We start from the raw sequence: 19,886 nt of genomic DNA on the forward strand, positions 1-19,886 counted from the left end.
CCTTTTTTGCTAGGCATTCCGGTTCAGGGCTTCTCCCGGTCCAGAAGGTCTTTCTCTTTTGATAGAAACTTCTGTTAGATGCTTCATTTGTCAGTCATATCAGGCAGTGAATAGTACAATTCTTGGAAATGAACCGTAATACTGCTGCTTGTGCAAGGGCATGGGTCGCCTTAAAGACAGGTCTTAGGGGGAAGTCCTTAGCTTTGGATTGCATATACAGAGACAGCATAAGCTCTTAATTCAGGGCTAATACGATGAATTTAGGAAGGCTGAGCAGAATTTAGTACAATTTGCAGGGCAATTTGACAATTACTTTGATACAAACTGAGGTTACCCGTTATAGGGCCAGGATTAATCTACACTAGTCTAAGGAGAATGCCTGTAAATATCATTGTATAAAAGGAAATGTTACGAATATGATGAGGCCACAGGAAAATGCTTGGCAAAACTGATTAGGTGTAAGGATGTCAAGTGTGTGACAGCCTCCATTGAAGAGCCTTCAGGTAGGCTAGTTGAGACACCTTTCGAGATTCTCAGTGTTTAGGACTTTTTATGAAGATTTATCCACAGAGGGCGCAAAAAACGGGAACTCTGGGTATGATGCACTTATACAGGATTCGTGTATAAAGAGTCTTAGCAGCGAGGACCGCAAATATTTAGATTCTCCTATTATGCTCGATGAGCTTGCAGAAGCTATCAACTTATTAGCTATAGGTATGGCTGTCGGTCCAGACAAATTTCCTCTAGAATTTTATAAAAACTTTTTCCAAAAGTTAAAAACAGACAAGTTGATAACTTTTCAGACGGCACAGAAGGGACAGGCTCCACTATCCTGGGATTCTGTAAATATAGTTATTTTGAAAAAGAAAGAGATATACCATCTACATTACCGGGGTCATATAGACCCTTCTCCATACTGAATTGTGACGATAAAATCTATGAAAAGATCCTGGCTATGCATTTAGCTAGGGTCATTGCCCCATTGATCTTGTCCCGGCAACACAGTTTAAATCCAGGATCAGGCACAGTCAATCATATCAGCAGGGTGGTTACCTTATTCGATCTGGCTTATGTCCATCAAGTTCCGTTTTGATTGCTGTTACTTGATGTCGAAAAGGTGTTTGACCGTGTCTCTTGGGAGTTTTTGTGGACAATTCTACGTCTGGAAGGCTTTGGGCCTGGTTTTATTTACTGAATAAGAGCTATTTATAGAACACCTACTGCCTGAATATGCGCTTTGGGTTTAGAATCAGAGACAGTTTTTGTTTCCAGGTAGACGAGACAGGGTTGCCCATGCTCTCCTTTATTGTTCGCTTTATTTATTAACCCATTCTTGACTATGTGGAATGTAGCCCGATTATTACATTGGTTCAGTACAGACAGGAAGGATATCAGGCGTTTGCATATGCTGGCAATGTTGCTATTGTCACTCCAGAACCAGCAGCAGCAATGCCGGAAATTTAGCGTCTGGCTCACCAATTCGGGCAGTTTTCCAGGTATAGATTAAATGTAGCTAAATTCCAGATTATATGCACCAACCAAGCTCGTTTATAATGACTCAAGGATCACCAAGGAAGTAGTGTACCTGGGTATTAAAATTAGAACTTTTTTGTATAAATTGGCAGCTGCCAAATGGGATACTCTGCTGCTCGGAATTAAAAATGAGCTCAGCAGAATTGTGTGTTTACATCTCTCGCTGGTTGAAAGGTGCAATGTTTAAAAAATGTATTTTATACCTAAAGTACTGTATTATTTGAGGTTGGTACCAATGTTGCTTAGTAGAGTTCAGTTGCAAAAACTGCAGTCGATCTGTGGAAGGTTTATTTGGGGCCAGAGGAAACATCGTAGGGCAATGAAATATATGACTCTATCTAGAATTCAGGGAGGCTGGGAGGTCCCCAATTTCACATTTTATTATTGGGTCTGCCTCCTACAGCACATGTGGCTCTTACTTACAGGCGAGGAGAACACTGACTTGTCAGAAGCCCCATCTATATATTAATGCTGCTGGGCTCGGAGGCAGAGAAGTGTTTATTGAAGATTGACGATCCAAGTTATTATAAGACCCCCCAATTTAAGGTTCTTGTGGCTGCTTATAAAGTCAGGAAGCAGGTGCGAAGATGTCTCCAGCTCGATAGGATTTGTTATTGTGCACCCACTTCTGCATCATTATTATTACCTTCTATCTTTTGGGATATCATTATGGCTAGATGGAGACGAAAGGGGATAACAATAGTTGGGGATTTCTTTGATTGAGATTATATTTTCCCATTCTCCACATTGGCAGAGACATTGGCAGGAAAATATTCTCTGCCAAAAATAGATTTTATTCACGTTTTTACAGATCCGGTATTTCCTGATAAAAAAGCTAAGTAAGACCACATTAGCTAAAAATGATTTGATTGAGGCAATTAGATGGAGAGATAGGATTGGTAGCCTTTAAAACTGGGATGTAGAAATTCAGATTGATCTAGATGCTCAAAATCTTAAATGGAATGTTAAACTGAGTCAAGGTTGCAAAATCTTGCAGGAATCTATTGATATGGCAGAGAAAATTTCTTCTAATCTGAAAGCACAGCATTTTTAAACCATCTTTACTTTCTATAATACCCCAGCCATAATGTTTATATGGGGTGGGATAATTAGGGTAAATATACTCGCTGTGGGTCTGATCGAGCTGTCGTTCTCCATATGTTTTTTATGTGTATTGAGTTAAGACAATTAATTGGGATAATGGAGGTTATTTGAACCTATATAAATGGTTTAGAAATGATCATTACAAACACAGCGATGTTGTGGGGTTTGTTAGATGAGTCTCCGGCTCATCCGGTGGCGCAGCACGGCAGGTATCTTATCTACATGGCAAACGCGGTAGCTCTGTTATGCATAGCCTCACTTTGGCTACAGGTGGAACCCCCGTCCTTAGAAATGTGGAGAGCAAGATTCTAGGCCTTTTGTAATCTTGAGTATAGTTTATATTCTCTCAAAGGACCAAGTAAGCACATATTAGGTGTAAGGATTTCGGGGCCAATGTTAGATCAAATGACTTTTTAATGAAATTTGAGCTTTTCTGCCTTTATTTATTCTCTTGCTGCGATTACTATTTTTTTTCACTGTGTATTTTATGAATTTGTAATAATTACTGCCATAATGTAATCACGATTTCTTCTTGCTCCAACCAGTATGTTCTGTATAATTCCGTTTTTTTATGGGCTTAAATAAAACATTTTTTTTTAATGATGTCCGAGATGGTCTGGACCTTTCTCACTGTTTGTTTCAAGAAAGAGGAGGCTCATGAAGGGACGGTTGGGCTTTATTGTGCTTCCAGAATACCTGCCCCCATTCCGCAGAGTGGTGTCTGGTGTAAGCACGGGTGCTTGTAAGTCAACAATATGCAGGGCTTACAGTTGTGGATGTTTCGGCCCAAGTGCCTCATTCAGGCATTATATCTTGGATGTCTCTGTTATTATGAAATGCTTGGGCATGTTTCAGTTCATGTGGTGTGCTCCTACACGTTCATTATGTTCTAGAAGTACTAGTGTTAATATCGAAAGGCAATGTTTGTTGTGGGGTGTCCTGATCTTGAGGTTTGCAAAAAGAACAATTGGTGGACAGAATGCAGAACAGTGTCATACATTCACACCAGTACATAGATCTGTGTCTAAATCCACCATTATTTTGCTCGCTATTCCAGTTTGGACCCAGACATATGTAAATCAGTCTTGACCCTGCCCCCATTGGGAACAGTCCAGCCGGAACTGCCAGGCCCTTTCCTCCCTGGATTGGAAACAAGCATCCTAGGACCGGTTTCAGGCTTCAGCTCTCATCACTCAGGATAGCATGACTCCAGTGGCATGGAGCGCACGGGACCCAAATGTGGGCATACCCTTCCCACTCGGGGTGACAAATGCAAAAAGAACAATTGATGGACAGAATGCAGAACAATGTCATACATTCAACCCAGTACAGAGATCTTGGCCTAAATCCATCGTTTTTTTTCTCACCATGCCATTCCAGTTTGAACCCAGCCATATGCAAATCTGTCTTGACCCTGCGCCCAGTGGGAACAGTCCAGCTGGAACTGTCAGGCCAGGTCCTCCCTGGACTGAAAATAAGCATTCTAGGACCGGTATCAGGCTTTCAGCCCTCATCAGCCAGGATAGCATGACTCCAGTGGCATGGAGAGCACGGGACCCACGTCTGGGCATACCCGTCCCACTCGGGGTGACAAATGCAAAAAGAACAATTGATCTTGAGGGCTTCACATTTCTTGCTCTTTTGTGAATACCTGTTACTTTAACATTTGTAGGCAGAATTCATTCTTTGTAAACACTGCAGATATTTCCATGTCTGACAATTACACAAGTAAACTTATTATGAGACCTTATTCCTTGGGCGAGCACCCACTGAACCCTGCTTTTGGGTTTACTCTGACCTCCCACCAAGCTTTTCCTCTCCATTCCCACTCATGTACAGTACTCTTCTGCAACCCAGCTTCTCCCCCCATATGTGTTTTTGAATTACCGATTGGCTACCTCCATTCGCCTTCTATCTCCCTTCACCTCCCCCTTACCTGTTAGCACCCCTTTTTCAGCCTGCACCTGTCAAAGATTTATCCACACCTTCTCCATCAGAAGGGCTTGTATCATGCTTCCATGTGCAGTAGGGAATACATGCATGCTTCCATGTGCAGTATATGCTGTGTGTGGTACATCATGTGCCTTTTTACAATATAATTACATTCCATGACGTAGTGTGGCAATGCAGTATTCAACTTTGAAATATGCTCAAACACGTTTTGACCATGCATGTAATTGTGGGTAGTAGGGCAAGTAAACTTTACAGCAGTGTTTCATCAATTCCACATTAGAGGGGTTTTAAATAGTTGTTTTTTAATTTGCAGACTCTTGATATATTTGTGGCTGGTAACATGCGTGTTTCAAGCTTATGTGTAGTACGCGTTTCAACGATTCCCAGAAAGTGCTGCCAGGACAAGGAAGGGCCAAGGATTGTTGGTCAGATTATGTCAGCATAAACTCAATGCAATCACTTCTATGAGAGAGCATTGCTCTTGAACAGCATGAAATATATGATTCATTTTTGCCTGCGTGAAAGATACTAAGGCCACACAAGGGCAGACTAACCCATTTGGTACTACTGAGGCTGAAGGCCTGTATGGCATGTACACTGGAACCTGAACTCCCGCATAGTCATTTAGACTGACTGAAGATGAGACATTACTCTTGAGTGTGTTATTCACGTATGTGTCTACAGTGAGGGGGTGGGGCTGTTTACATGAGCACTTGTGTCAGTGACTTCATCCTTTAGCCCAGGTGACAAACAAGAACTTGTCCAGAGCCTTACTTATCCACTTGTAATAAGAGGAGGAGTGTCGGCATCATTTCAAAGAGGGTGAAATAAAGCTCGGAAGCTGCACCTATGATCAACCATAATTCTTTGAGGGGTTTTGAGGGGTTATTCAAACTCTGATACAATCAGAAAACCGAACTGTGATATATAGGATCCGTAACAAGTATTTTGCAAGTACTGCAAGCTTTCAGGAAGAGCATCAAGACCTGCCTCTTTGGATGAGACAGAAGTGCTCAAACACCCCTTCTCCCTACAGCGCCTTGAGACTTCACAGACCACTGATTGATTGATTGATTGGGGGGTGAGAACCCACCTCAAATAATATTCACAATCGTTGCCAGAGTGAGCCAATAAAATCACTAAATAAACCTGTGCCTAACCCTCTGGTTGTTTGGCACACATCAGTCAGGCTAAATTTAGAGGCAATTTGGGAAGGAGGGAAGGCTCTGTGTGGGTAAAGACTGAAGTCCATGCCCAGGAAGGTATCAATATCAATTCACTGCAGCTCAGCGTCAGTCTTGGTGAAGCCTTCTACATTTGGATTTTTCAAATACATTCTGGAAGACCGATCTCCTTCAGAGAGGCAAACCAGCAAGATCAGGCCGACCTGCTATTCCACGGCAGCGACTTTGACAGTGGCCCTGGTCGACTCAGGCAGAATGTAGGCAAAATGTTCCTAAGTCCCAATTCTTGCAGTTTGGGGCAGGACCTGGGGTCACTACTTAGAGGTTAGAACTCACTCCAGTAGATGCAAACAGCAGCATCCAGGGCAGGTTCAGTTGGAACTGGTTAGCTGGGCTGTTGCAGGGAGAGAGGTCTGTAAGCTAGTTTGTTGTGTACCTGTAGCTCAAACAGATGATCAGCCAACTGACTGACCATTGCGGTCCCTTCTGGAGTCCTGGGATCAAGGCTAGCCGGACTAGTCTTCCTTCAGCATCTTCATACAGCAGGACAGTCCTCCTCTTGATATCTCACAGGACCAGGAGTGTTCTGATGAGAGGTCTGTGGGGTCCACTTTTATGCCCAGTGGCAGACTGTGGGTGGGGGCAAACCTTTGTCCACCCCTAAACCAGTTTTGGTCAGTTCCTCTAGTCCCACTGATATTGGTGCCTTACTGACTAGAGAGACAAAGCGGGGCAGGCCTAGGTGTGAGCTTCATCTACCAGTGGCAAGGTGGGTATCCTTTGATGTTCTGAAGGGGCGGGGCCCACTCTCCCAAGCTATCCTGTTAAGGGAGAAGCCCTCCTCCCCACACTAATTGGCCTTTGTCCACTGTATGGAAGCAATACACATTTCACCACAGGGATCCCATCATGGGTCAGGGGACAGTTGGACACTGGCAGAAAAGCCTTTTGGCTTTAGGAAGGAAAATGACAACTTGCTAAAAATTTAATTTCCAAAATAGTAATATAAAATCCAGCTTGACCATTGAGCATGTGGAGGATACTCGTTGCACTAAAGCAGGCCAGCTCTTAGAAACCCTGGAAGGCCTTAATCTAACCCAACAGGTTAGAGGCCCTTGCCAGCGATAGAGCCCATACCCTAGATTTGCTATTTACGAACAACCCTAATCTGTCCATGGCACCACCTATCCCGCTTAATTGGTTCTACCATTTTTTAATCCCATTTAGTGTGGCTACTCTCTCTCAATCAACTAATTCTTCTTTGGCCCAGGATCAAAGTAGGAAATGGTTTAAAATCAATTGTAACACTTTGGCCCCGCCCTTTCTCGCTCCCATCTGCAGTTGGGGAGAGGGGGGGGGGGGGTTTCGAACTAGATATATCTAATTTCAGTGATTGGCTGTCATCTGCCCTTGATACGGTTGCCCACGTCCAACCTACTGTCTCTTCTACACAAAAGCCATCGGCACCCTGGTTTACTCCCGCTCTGCGTGCTGAAAAAAGTCGGTGCAAGAAACTCAAACTGAGCTGGAGACTATCCTACGATACGGAGGCTAAATCAATTTACAGAGCTGCAATAAAAAAAATTCATAAACTTAAACGCTCAGAAATTAGAGATTATTTTGTCAAGAAGGTGAACTCCGCCGGTAATTCTTCAAAAACCCATTTTAAAATTGTGAAAGATTTTACTAAACCATCCGCACTTTTCAGCATGGTTCCCCCTACTCAGGAACTCTGTAAAGAACTATCAGACTTTTTTCCATACAACATTTTAGACATTTACTCTACGTTTGGCCCTACCGGGGACTGCCCGGTTCAAAACCATGTAGTAACCAATAGTGGCTCATTTACCACCTTTCTCCCGATCTCCACCGAGTTAGCACTTCAAAAATTGCTCGCCTGTAAATCAGGTTCCCTAAGGGATCCCCTGCCTGGCATCATTATTTAGCTCTTTAGCCCCCTCATTATTTCTCCTTTGAACTTGATTTGGAACTTCTCCCTGCAAAATGGAGGGTTCCCTTCGACCTGGAAAAAGGCCATGCTAATAATACCTATTCTAAAAAAAACGGATGCTGATCCTTCTGTTTTTAAAAATTACCGCCCCATCTCCATTTTACCTAAACCAGCCAAAGTTCTAGAAAAAGTAGTCCAGGAGCAATTATCCATCAATCAATCTATCATCGAAATTTGCACAGCGCGCTACTCACCCGCTAGGGTGGAACGGAGCTGCCGGGTGGGAGTGTAGAATGTCAGGCGGCTGTTGAGGTATTTGGGACCCATGTCGTGGAGAGCCTTGTTTGCATGGGTGAGGAGTCTGAACGTGATTCTCTTACTGACGGGGAGCCAGTGCAGGTCTCTCAAATGGGCAGAGATGTGGCTGTGACGGGGGATGTCCAGGATGAGGTGTGCAGAAGCGTTCTGTATCCGTTGGAGTCTTTTCTGGAGTTTGGCTGTGGTGCCAGCGTAGAGGGTGTTTCCGTAGTCCAGTCGGCTGGTGACGAGAACCTGGGTGACCGTCGTCCTGGTTTCGGTGGGGACCACTGGAAGATCTTTCGGAGCATGTGCAGGGTGTTGAAACAGGATGACGAGAGGGCGTTGACTTGCTTGGTCATCGTGAGGGAGGAGTCCAGGATGAAGCCCAGGTTGCGTGCATGGTCCGTAGGCTTGGGGGCGGTGCCCATGGCAGGGGGCCACCAGGAGTCATCCCAGGCAGAGGGGGATGGTCCCAGGAAGAGGACTTCTTTCTTGTCTGAGTTCAGTTTCAGACAGTTGAGCTTCATCTATTCTGCAACGTCTTTCATTCCTTCCTGGAGGCTGGCTCTGGCGGTGGTGGGGTCGTTAGTGAGGGAGAGGATCAGCTAGGTGTCATCAGCATAGGAGATGATGTTTAGGTTGTGTTGGCGTGCGATGGCTGCGAGGGGGCTCATGTCGACGTCGAAGAGGGTGGGGATGAGCGAGGAACCTTGCGGAACGCCACAGATGACTTCGGTGGCCGCGGAACGGAACGGGGGAAGGCGGTCTCTCTTGGTTCTTCCGGTGAGGAACGAGATGATCCACTCCAGGGCCGTTCCTTAGATTCCAGTGTTGCAGAGGCGCTGTATTAGGGTGCGGTGGCATCCGATGTTGAAGGCTTCTGAGAGGTCCAGGAAGATGAGGGCAGCTCTTTCCCCGTTGTCGAGCAGGGACCTAATGTCGTCGGTGGCTGCGATGAGGGCGGTCTCGGTGCTGCTGTGGTTTGCTCGGAATCCGGACTGTGAGGGATCTGTTTGTCTCGAGGAAGGTGGAGAGTTGTTTGTTGACGGTCTTCTCGATGACTTTGGCAGGAAAAGGGAGGAGCGAGATGGGGCGTAAGTTCTTGATGTCCATGGGGTCCGCAGTGGGTTTCTTCAGGAGGCCGCTGAGCTCGGCATGTTTCCAGCTCTCCGGGAAGGTGGCGGATACGAAGGAGCTGTTAATGGTGTTCCGGAGTTGGGGTGCAATGATGGAGTCAGCTATGTTGAAGATCTGGTGTGGACAGGGGTCGGTTGGGGAGCCGGAGTGGATGGTGTTCATCGTGCGGGTGGTGTCTTCGGTGCTGACCGGGGTCCAGGTGCAGAGGGTGGTGGTGGGGGGCGCTGGTTCGGTGGTTGGGTGCGTGGTCTGTGCGCTGAAGCTGTTGTGTATGTTGGCGATCTTGCGGTGAAAGAACAAGGCGAGTGAGTCGCAGAGGTCTTGCGACAGTGTGACGTCATTGTTGCAGGTGCTGGGGTTGGAGAGCTTTTTAACGATGCAAAAGAGTTCCTTGCTGTTGTGGGTGTTGTTGTCCAGTCATTCTTTGAATGTTGTCCTTTTGGCGGTTCGGATCAGCTGGTGGTGTTTGCGGATGGCGTTCTTGAGGGCTGTCATGTTTTCTGTTGTCTGGTCGTGGCACCAGGCTTTCTCGAGGGTACGGCAGGTCTTCTTGGAGTTTTTGAGGTCATTGGTGAACCACAAGGTTTTTTTGCTGCCGGGTGTGTTGGAGGGTTCTTCAGTGGTGCGAGTTCATCGGCGCTGTTGGTCAGTCACTGTGTGAGGTTGCGGGCTGCTTCGTTGGGGTCCCTCGTGTTGGTGGGAGGGTGCTGGCTGAGGGAGGTGGTGAGTTGGTCGGTGGTGATCTTGGACCAGCTTCTGCGGGGAACCTGTTGCGGGTGGTGGTGGGATGTCGTTCTCCTGAAGTTGAAATGGACGCAGCTGTGATCCGTCCAGTGTAGTCCGGAGGAGTGGCTGAAGGAGATGTGCTTGCTGGAGGAGAGATGGGGTCTAGCGTGTGGCCGGTGTAGTGGGTGGGGGTGTCCACCAGTTGCTTGAGTCCGAGGTTGGCGAAGTTGTCCAGCAGGGAGGTGGTATTGCTGTCTTTGTTGTTGTCCAGGTGGAAGTTGAGGTCCCCTAGGAGGATGTAGTTTGAGGAGGTGAGGGCGTGCGGGCTGATGAAGTCTGCGATGGCCTCGCTGAATTGTGCACGTGGTCCTGGGTGTCTTTAGACGAGAGTGCCGCTGAGGGTGGTCTTGGGGTCGGTGTGTATCTGGAAGTGAAGTTGCTCAGCGGCGGTGAGGCTGTCGTCGGAGTTGGTCGTGATTCGGATGGTGTTTTTGTGGACGATGGCGATGCCTCCTCTGGTTTGGTTGGCGCGGTCCTTCCGGGTGATCTTGTAGCCCTCCGGGATGGTGATGGCGATGTCGGGGGCTGAGGAGGCGTTCATCCAGGTTTCCGTGAGGAAGGCAAAGTCCGGCGCTGTTGTGTCGAGGAGGTTCCATAGTTCGACGGCGTGCCTGTGGACGGAGCGGGTGTTGAGCAGGATGCACTTGAGTTGGTTGTTGCTGGATCCTGGTCTGGTGGGTGCTGTGCTGGTCCGGAGGCAGGTGCATTTGCAGGCTTGGCAGGTGAAGGGTCCTTGAGTGCGTTTCGGGTTGGCTTGGTGGCAGACAGGGTTTCGGCCGGCGTTGAGTGCGTGGAGAGTGGATGTGTCGTAGATCCGGCATGTTGGCTGGCAACGTCGGGGGCCAGGGGTGCGCGTGCTCGCTACGCGTACACGTGGACTCAGCCATAAATGGTGAAGTGGGCGGGAGGAACAGCTGGGATGCGGGACCGGGGCGGGGAATGGGAATGGGGCACAGAAAAAAAGGGGCGGGCCGCAGGGGAGCAGTGGCTGGGAGCGGGGGGAGAAGAGCGGGAAAAACGGAGGCGAGGGAGAAGCAATAAAAATACAAGAAATAAGCAGTCACAGGCAGCAGATAAAGCAGATAATTAAATACAGGCACAAAACACAATAACAGCGTAGAAACCTCAGCTGCAGGAGCAGCGGCGAATCACGGGCAGAGACTGGCACAGACTACCAGACCCAGAATCCTCAGCTGCGGGGCAGCGGTGAACTCGTGGCAGTAGCGGGGGAACCTTGGGAACACTCATGAGGGTCCGCGCAGTGTGTGGAGCGACCGGCCCTGGAGCAGGGTCAAGGGTATCTTGAGTTGTGCCAGCCGTCTTCTACACGACTCACAGTCCGGGTTTAGATTTGGATATAGCACGGAGACTGAGCTGCTGGAGGTTTCTGAAGCCATTTGTGAATGTGTGGATACAGGTGAAGCAGCGATGCTGGTGGTTCTCGACCTGTCTGTGGCATTCAATACGGTCTCTCATGCTATTTTGCTTGAGAGACTACTCTGCCTCGGGATTCAGGGTACCCCTCTATCCTGGGTCAGATCCTCTCTAAATGGTTGCACTCAACAGGTCTCCCTTCAACCATTTGTTTCTGAGGAGAAACCTTTGAACTGTGAAGTCCCTCAGGGCTCCTCGTTGAGCCCGCTATTCGTTAATGTATATCTCTCTCCTCTGGCCTCAATGGTAGAACCTTGTAGTGTCAGAGTGATTTCCTATGCTGACGACACACAATTGGTGTTCTCATTTAGAGATCACTCTGAAGGAACCTTCTTAAATTTCAGACGCTGCTTGTGCAACATTTCCACCTGGATGACACTAAACACGCTTAGGCCCAACTCTGATAAAACCGAGGTGTTGTTCGTTAATAAAAAAAACTCCTCCACCCCTTTTAAGGTGGCCATCGGAGTTGAACCCCCCCTCCGGAACCTGTGGACTCAGACAGGAATCTTGGATTCCGGCTTAAGGAGTTATCATGTAAATCACAAATCGATCAGGTTTCCTCGGCCTGTTTCAGTAAATTGTACATGATTCGCAAAATTCTCCCTTTTCTCCCTTCGGAATCTCGCCGGACCATTGTTCACGCCCTGATCACCTCGCATCTGGACTATGCTTAATTCTGTACGCTGGGGATCCTGCTTACCTGATCAAACACTTACAGATTGTTCAGACCGCGGCGGCCAGGTTGATCTATAACATTCCATAACGCCACTCGATCTCGCCCTACCTGAAGAAGCTCCATTGGCTCCCAGTGACCATGCGCATTCAGTTTAAGTCACTGGTTTGGGCTTTTAGAGCATTGCAGGGTCAGGGCCCGGCCTACCTTAGAGCTCAACTAAAGCATGCTCAGTTTAACGCTCACTCAGATCAAACCATCTTCGCCTCTTGGTGACTCCCCGCTTTCGCCGCTCCGGAATGGGTGGCAGAGATTTTGCAGTGATCACTGCCAAAGCTTGGAACAGCATGGCATTGTCTTTGCGCATTGCTGAATCTGAATCTATTTTCCGACGTGACTTGAAGACCTGGCTGTTTTCTAACTCTTAGTCCCCTATGAGTACCCGCATCTATCGCCTGTCCTAGCGGCGGGACACCCCTGATGGGGTAGCTGTGCGCTTTACATGCTTCAAAAATAAATAAATACATAAATAAATAAGCTGGATTTTAACCCCTCCATTGCGCTGAACATTCTGCGCTGGTGCAGAACGTTCTATTGTGCGGGCACGGGCGGGGCCGCGACGTTCAGCGGACGTGCGCAGCACTACCGAGGTAGTGCACGCGACGTCCGCTGAACATGCGCCGCACTTAACGGGTTAAGTTACTATTAAAATGAATCCTGAGTGAACCATTTATCTAGCTAGTCCCAACTTTATTTAGTAGTATTAAAGGCAATAGTGTAAACCATTGTTAACTTGTGGGAGATCCAGCTGCACCACAGTGAAAAAAAACTTTGGAGATATTTTATTGCCAGGACATGTAAAACATTAAATATACTTGTCCTACTTTTTAAATACCACACACCCTGCTCTATGGGCTTTTAACCCCTTCGCTGTGGGGGATATTCCCCTGCTGTGCTGGGGGGCGAGGGGGGCGCGCACAGCGCCCCCATGCTCATGACGAGCTGAGCTCGTCATGAGCTACGGCGCTTCTGTGCTCAAGACGAGCTAAGCTCGTCACAGGTGCATTGGCTCCCGTGGAACGCTCAGCACAGCAGGGAAATTCTCCCCGCACCTGAGCGTTCCATGGGCCATGACGAGCTGAGCTCGTCATGAGCACCGGAGCGCCGTGGCTCATGACGAGCTCAGCTCGTCATGAGCACCGAAAAGGTTAAGGCCTGCTGTAGGGATTATTTATACGTATTAGAATGGAAGATTTAGTCCTAGCCAAAGAGTTATTTTGCTAGGTTGAAATGGCAGTTGAATACTGCACACCCAGACTGCAATGATAGGTCTGAAGACATGTTTTACAGTACTACTTAGTGGGTGACACAATGACCTCTAGCGCAGCATTTTACTCACTCTCACAGCCCATACTCAACCAACGCTTACACAACATTGGAATTCAAGGACATGCACTCTAATGGATCTTCTCCTTCCTGACTGGAAAGACCCAGTTATGTCATGTTAATCTCACTTGATAAAGCGCAACAAATCATACCCTAAGGTATAGTATGGTGCTCGGCCAGTACAGGCATAATAAACAATGACTAAAACAGCCATGATTTCAGCTTTTTGCTGAATCTGGTGAAATCTGCACAACGGCGAAGGTAAATAGGCAGTGGATTCCAGTCAGTGGGGCTGCTAAGGAGAAGGCTCCACCGCTTAAACAGGATGCGTTTTCGGTCGGGAGCCAATGGAGGAGCCTGACAGGACATTACAAGCTAGATGGACACAGGGGCGGCTCTAGGCTCATAGTGGCCCTGGGCAGGGAGTGTAGGTAGGGGGCCCCGGAAGAGGGAGTCCGGGCGGGGCGGAGCGAGGAGGCCAGTGAAGGGGGGGGGGGGGGAGGGTGTTTGGAAGTTGAACAGAGCCGGAGGCCGCCAAATCCCTGCCAGGGGCCGCCACGCAAATTTGTATCCATCCTCAGAGGATTATTATATTAAGGGTATATATATGCGTGGTGGCCCCTGGGGTTGGGTGGCCCTGTGCAGGTGCACAGCTTGCACATGCCTAAGGCCGCCCCTGATGGACAGCAGTATTATGTACTACCTGGAGTTTAGACAGTAAGGTGTTGTAAGCCCGACCCACTTCAACGCATACATGAGCCCTCTAGACAGCATCACCCGCTCTCATGACATCCATGTCTTCTCCTACACTGACCACATGCAACTCATTCTGTCCCTTTAGGATCAAATTTAATGACTACATGACTGAAATCTCCCTCTGGATAAAGACCAACTGTGTAAAGCTAAACACTATCAAGACCGAAATCATGATCTTTGGGAAATGCATATCACCGTGGAACTCTACCTGGGGGCCATCACGGTTAGTACTGACACCTATCCCCACTTCCCACACAAAGAATCTCGGCATCATTGTCGCCGTCCGAAGTCAATGCCATCACCACCACAAGCTTTCATGCCCTGAACATGCTGGTGAAGATTTTGAAATGGCTCCAAATTAGCACCCCTAAAACACACACATGCCCTGGTCACAAGCAAGCTCGACTATGACAACACCCTCTATGCTGAGTTTGTCATTATTGTAAGAATTGGATATGCAGTAGTGAAAAATGCCTAAGTATACACACACCTTCCTACATTGGAAGACAAACATAGGCAAACACACTTGTAGACACACAGTCATACACGCACCCAAGTTTGAACTTGTATAAAGACAGAAAGACATACATGCATGCACACATGCTCTCATAGACAATGTAATTTTCTACTAAGGTGTTGTCTTACCTACGAGGTACAACAACGTTCAGGGAAGCAAACGCCATCATTAGTGACAGACCTGCTAATGCCTGCATACTCACACGTATGTGGTTATAGGGCTGGCATAGGACATCATAGCCTCAGATACATTATTCCTCGCATCTGTTTGTGTCAGGACTTTGAATAAGCAGTGGCAATGATGTCCCAACATGTAAAAATACATGCAGTCTACGTGGCTATCTGAATTTCTCTCAGGGGGCCTGGGGGGTGTGGTTCCGTAGTTCGTGGGTCCGTGGTTCGTAGATTCTGAACCCGTGCAATAAAGGTCGTCGGATATAGACGATTTTGGTATCAGCGGACCGCAAATCACGAGTGCGTTGTGTACGAGTGTTTTCATCATAATCGACCAATGAGAACACTACGTTTTCAGGGATTTCGTTTGAACCCTCAGGTTCAATTTTGTGTGCGCCAGCCATTTTGTGTGGTTGCCCTCACATAGGCCAATGTCTATGGCCGAACGAGTCCTTGGGACACGTACACCTTAGCTGACTCTTGTGTGACCTGGCCGAACTGACTCCCTTGCCTGAGGCTGACCTCGCTTAGCCAGTTCCTTTTTAAACAGCTGGTCAGATAAAGATCAAAGAGCAAGGCATTGCTGAGTTTATGGTACACTGCACCCACCCTTCTATCTTGCTTCTCATCTGTTTCTGTTCTTTCCTTTATGGCCTAATCACTGATTTGGGTTGAGGTTTATGATGGGTTTGTCCGGCCTGATCGAACAGGATATTGGAATGTGCTTGGTCATTTCTGGTGGGCTGGACAACGCAAAGTGGGATTGTCATCATGCGCTACTTTTGAAATGTCATCACTTGATTGGTCAGTTTGTACGTAATTGATGCTAGCCTGGAATGTGATTTTTGGCATAAAAGACCATGCTCCGCTCATTGAAATTGTGCAGTCTCTAGCGAACCACCCGTGTTGTGCTTCGTATACCTCTGTTCCTGGTTGCAGCCAATAAATTTGGTCTTTGACGTCATCAAGAGGTGTCCAGTGTCTCTGTTTGCCGAGGCAGGGGAATCCGAAGACATCGGGCGTTATCCCTGGCGCCGCTGGGTTCTAAAACCCGGTTCTTCAGTGGCTTTAAATTGAATCCCTATCATAGAAATCTACACCACTTGCACATACCCTTTCTATCCACCCACCAACGGCCATATATGTACCCACCCTTCTACTTACACATGCACACGTCTATTTATGTTTCATGCTTAGATATACATCCCTACTAACTTACCCAGTCCTATGAATCCTTCCATCCACACCACAATCACTCATGCCCACCCACACACATGTATTAATGTCTACCCACACTAGCACCCCGCCAGCTTTGCAACCACACACACACACGTCTACTATCCATACACCATTGTACACATGCAGTTATCCAGCCATCTAGTTATCCATAATACACCCATATAGCCATCAGTGCATTCTTGCTTTCATCTAACATCAACCTGTGTTTGTATAAGCAAATGTGTATCGGCCTCATAATATTGTCTCTATGTATATGGGTGCCTACAAAATGTGCTTGCTGTTTGTACATCCAAACATAACATATAACCACATCCTATCGCTTCAACAAAGAACAAATTCACCTAATATAACAGTAAATCTTAGCTACTTTCAGTAAACTTTTGATTTGTTTAAACAATTCTGAAATGACTTTGCTGTTTTGGTCTGAGAAGCTGCACTGGGGGATTCCTTTAGTATGTTGTTATTTTTGTTAGCTCGGATTGGTTTGCCCTTTATGACCTTAATATAACCCCAACCTGATTCCCCCAGTGTGCATATTAATGCTTCCTGTTTTTTGGGAAATCTCTCCCCTCATCTGCCTTCCCTGTCCCATTCACACAACTTCCATTGTATTTTATTTTGATACTTAACATAGTACATATCCAATTTTTGGAATGCTTTATAGAGAACATGTTCTAATATTTCTAACTTCTATACATAGAGGAGTTCTGTGCATCTGTCCAGATAAAGGACAGATTACAGAAACCAGAACGTGGTGGGAGTTTTTATTTATATATTAAACATATTTACATTTTTCGGCACAGGCATATGAAGTGATTCTCCAAGTCAAGTACAAAGATGGGAATAGAAACCTTGTAGTCTGGTGTCTTTCTCAGCATTGTAGCCATTTGTCCACATCTCCTTCTACCTCTCACTTTAACAACCAGAGAACTGTTCCGATAGAGTGGGGTCTGTCCCAAATGTGTGTGCCCCCTAGGAATTGGGGGAGGGCCTGCTGCTATGTCTATTGCAAGCTGCTCTACCCGTGCAAATAAAGAAGCGGTCGCTTCCGAGATGAAAAATAAAATAGACACAGAGTGAAGCTATGCGGTGAACGGTGGGAGGATGCAAGTACCCTCAATTATCACTATTGTTCATTTTGTAGATAGAGGTTTTGCCATTTGGACACTTTGCTGTTAAAACGTTTAGGCTGCTGTGTAACCTACAGGCAGGGTGAGTGGTGATGCCGCAAAAAACCTAGGAAGTGAGTCCTGGCATATCGTCACAAGATGAGTATGAGGGGTCTTGTGAGCAATTCTTAGATGGGGCGTCCTGTGTGAGCGGTGGTGATGGCCATTTTTTAGGATTCTTTAGACTCTTTGCACATGTTCCTCCCCCACTTTAACTTGTCTCTTGAGCATAGGGCTCTACCTAGCAATATTGACTATAACTACTCAGGTGAGCAGATAATAAAGGTAGCCAAAATGATGTGTCAAGACTTGTCAGGGTGCCTTCGTAATGAGGTTTTTGCAGGCCTCTTGACTATGTACACATAGGCTTAAGTCTACTTTTCATGCTATATTAGTTTTGGTGTAGGGAAATTCAGTAAGATAAGAAACATGGGTCATTCCAGCATCAAAGAGCAAAGCAAATACATATTTCATGACATAAATAACTCCCTTAACAGGGTTTATCCAGATTAAGAAAACTATTTGGCCGTGGGCCAATATTACTGCTCGGGTGGTCTTGCCTTAAACTCTACAACACCAACTATTTTAACATGTCTGGGATAATTAAAGTATTACTACGAAGAAGACAAGAAGGAATTAAATAAATTCACCCCTGGGCATGATGTAGGAGACAGGCAGTAAAATGGGAATTATTTATTTTCCGAAGAAGAGTTTTCTAAATGGTGAATTAGTAGTCATCTTGCTATGCTTTAATGTTGCCGAGCCTTTGTAGTTGGCAACACTAAAAGAGAGTAACAATATGCACGCAGTCCATCATTTTTATACTGATTGAAGTCAGTTTTTTAAAGCTTCAAACTCAAAATAAGACAGTTTCGCCCACACCCATAGGCCATATGTAATTTCAAGCACCAATTATCTTTGTGTGATCATACATACACACAAACAAACACACTCGCGCGTTCCTGGATGTAGGTTGCGTTATGTTGAACAATTTTTGCTCATTCCTGGGCAATCTTGGTCTTTCTACAAGTGCCCCCTGCAGCTCTTTTGTAAGTGGGGCCTTGCACAGGTCTTCTAGTGGATCAGGTTGGCTCCTTTGGGCAGGTGAAGGTTTGCTCTTCATTCAGGAAGATACATTCTCCTTTCCACAGGAGAGAGCAGGTGGGCGACCCGTGACTGGATGGAGAATGACAACCAAACAAAGGCAGTCCCTGTCATACTCTGGTGTCATGGCCTCGTTTGTGTCTAAATAACAAAGAAAAAAAAAAGTACTGATTGAGAGACCCACACTTATACCCTGCTTGCTTGGTGTGGCACCCGAGCCAACCACAGGGTGGGTCTGCTACATTCTAAGGTTTGTGCACATCGCTAGTACTGAAGGATTTATCTGCCCTTGTTGTAGGCCAGATTTAAAGCTTCCTGAGCCCACGTTTCACCGTTCAGGCCATTTCTGACTGGTTCTAGTTGTGATCTGCATTGGCTCGAAGCCTGAGCTTTAATCTCCCTGGAACACAGGTTAAGAAACACTGGCCTAGTGGGTATCCTACATTTTCTTTATTTACACAAGCTATTGTTTCAGTCACTGCTAACACGAAGGTTTTGTGTAAAGGAAGAAAATCTAGGATACCCACTGGGCTAATGGTTCTTAACTTGTGGTCTGTGGGACCTGCTGGGGAAAAGTGACTGCTTAGAAAATTAAATATTATTACCAGTGTAAATAAATAAAAAAGCAAAATGTAAAAATGAATATTTTAAAACTTTCTGTTAATGTATAGGAATTTGAAATTAGAGGTTAAAAATAGATTTTTGGGAGCAGAGTTAACACATCAAACAAAATATCATATGACCATGGGAGCCTGAACTGAATTTAGAAAACTTCCAACCTTTCCATTTAAAGTTTGTATTTTTTATATTGATTTGTTAATTAAAGTAAATATTTCATTATTTGTGTATTTGTTTGATGAACTCTTGTGTCTGTGTTTTTGTGTATTGGTTTGCTGTTCAAATCATCGAAATCCCTTAGGCCAAGTTCCTGAGCTTCCAGTAATGAGTCAGTGGCGTCCCTAAATTCAAATAATGATTGAGTCGGGACGCGGGATTCCAGAAATGATTAAGTGGGGGTCCAGAGAATTCAAAAGTTTAAGTGCCACTGCACTAGGCCACTGATTTGAATTTCTGACTTTCATGTTAATATTTTATTTAGTGTCTATTTCATACCTCTCTCCTTCTGCTTGCAACATTATTGCAACATTGCTTCATTTATTTGTTTAATAGCACTTATACAGTATATGTCGATTTTTGCAATCAGGTCACTCCGCATTATCTGTGGAACTATAGAATGCATTTTTTAGTTCTTAAGTCAACTTTAAACATAAACATTACATCGTCAAATTATATTAGGTTTTTGGTATGTATTGCCACTCGAGTCTGCTAATTTAAAAGTGATTTCTCCAACTGAACAGCTATTGGTATGAGTTCACATTCTGTGAGTTTGACCTAAATGGAGGTTTGTGGCCATCTCTCCTTCCTTTTGTCTCTTGCTTTTATCTTGATCTGGCATCAAATTTTCTTGGGATTAGGAATATATC

The 19,886-nt window shown here is 46.1% G+C and overlaps 1 protein-coding gene across 1 annotated transcript in view; it reads left to right on the plus strand.

Moving 5' to 3' along the window:
• FBLN1 (fibulin 1) overlaps positions 1-19,886 on the plus strand; it is a 911,174-nt gene that overhangs the window by 747,777 nt on the left and 143,511 nt on the right. The window lies entirely within an intron of this gene.

The sequence above is a fragment of the Lissotriton vulgaris genome, chromosome 1_2 (assembly GCF_964263255.1).
Source record: "Lissotriton vulgaris chromosome 1_2, aLisVul1.2, whole genome shotgun sequence".
In the NCBI taxonomy this organism is placed as follows: Eukaryota; Metazoa; Chordata; class Amphibia; order Caudata; family Salamandridae; genus Lissotriton; species Lissotriton vulgaris.